Source organism: Arachis duranensis, chromosome 5 (genome assembly GCF_000817695.3).
Source record: "Arachis duranensis cultivar V14167 chromosome 5, aradu.V14167.gnm2.J7QH, whole genome shotgun sequence".
Taxonomy (NCBI): Eukaryota; Viridiplantae; Streptophyta; class Magnoliopsida; order Fabales; family Fabaceae; genus Arachis; species Arachis duranensis.
Window position 1 is genome coordinate 3,936,377 of NC_029776.3, and position 1,958 is coordinate 3,938,334.

Sequence of the window (1,958 nt, forward strand, 5' to 3'; positions counted from 1 at the left end):
GTTAATTTTAATATTTTTATTACGATAAAAATTTAATCTAATATAAAAATTTAATTAAAAAATTAATTAAAAATTTAATAAAACTATAAACAAAATAATTAAACTTTTATTTTATTAAAGCCGCTTCTCTTTTTCTTCTTTGGTTGAATACTTGAAAGAAACGAGGTGTTTTTTCTTTTCTTTTTTTTCTTAAATTTAGAAAATGGGGAAAGAAACACAGAATAGAATGTAATAAAGTAAACAGTGTTAGGACATAGGACCCACAAGGCCTATGATTTTTTAAGGTTTGTATGGCAAAAACATGGGCTCATTCTCTCTAATCCTTATCCCCTCATCTAGAAAATTCCTGGGCCTACCAAACCATGTTTACAAGAAGAGAAACAAAACTATGAACTATGCATAATCTGTTATCACCTCCCTTTATTTGTTGTCTGGAAACTAATCACAAAATAAAAATACAGGAAAATTTGGTATTTTCACATATTTTAAGTCAAAGCAAAAAATAATTAATCTTTTTGAATTTATGGTTGGAGAAATTAGTCTTCCAAGAAAGGAAAAATTTGTTGCTTTCAATACCTCAAACATAGTGTCTTGTATCATGCTTAATTATATTAGATAATTAGTTAAATACAATTACCTAATGTTCTACTTTATATAATCCCATCCGTCAGAAAATTAAAACTTAGAACTTGATCTTGTCAATGATGATTTGAAAGTACTAAAGACAAGGTCATTAGTTTTAAAACATCTATAATTGCATCATACTATAGTATTGTTTAGTCAGATTATAGAATATCCATAGAATATGTGTGTGTATTTATATAATTATAAATTACGGAGAGACGATGCTCTTTCTAAAGCTAATATATATACTATTCTTTTTAGATCACATACAGTGAAATAAAATGCATCGCATTATTATTTAGAGTTCAATTAAGAAATTATTTTTTCCAGTAATGTCAGTCAAATATTTTTAAATTATTTTATTTTAAATTTTAATTTCTAAATTTCAAATCCTAAACTTTAAATTCTCTGAACAAATAAGGTTTAAAATAATTTTATAATCAAAAATTAATTTTCTATACTTATTCTATCATATATTGTTCTTATACTCCATGTTGACTCATACTTCTTTACTAATTAATAAAGTACTTTTTTTATTATTATTATTTTGATAAAAAATATTTTTTTATTTTTTAGCGTATTTGGCAAATTTTTAATAGTAAAAATAAAAATATTAGAAAAATAAAAAATATATATTTTTTAAAAAACTGTAATTTACATCTTTTTTTAAATATTTTTTTCCTAAAAAAAAGATATTTTTCATGTAATAAATAAATAAAAAAATACTTTTATATTATTATACTCAAATATAATTGATAGATAAAAATATATTTTTACATGACATATCCAAACATAAAATTATTTTTACTTTCACATAAGATTTTCTAAAAAAGTAAGTCAAAAAAATTTTTTTTTTTTAAATTCATCCAAACAAGCTCAAAGTTTAAAATATATATGAAGTTAAATTTTTAACGTATATCCAATAATTAACATAATTAAATACATAAAATCTATATGAAATGATTTTTTACACATCTATCCAATAAGTAGCATAATTAAATACAATTGTTCTATTTAGACAACTATTTTATCACTATAATTATCATCCAATGACATCAAATAATAATCAAACAAGAAAAGCGTTAAGTAACCAAAATCTTTTCAAAAAAAAATTAGAAAACAATAGAAAATCAATCCAAAACAATGTTAAAGTATTTATTTTGTATTAATTTTTTTATTTTACATTCTTAATTACTGCTAGAATAATTAAATTACTTTAGATGTAATGAATGTATAGTTATAGATGTTACATGTATGAAATTAAATATTAAATACAAAAAAGTAATTTTAGATTATTTTTTCTTAGCATTTCCTTTTTTTCTTACAATCGCCTT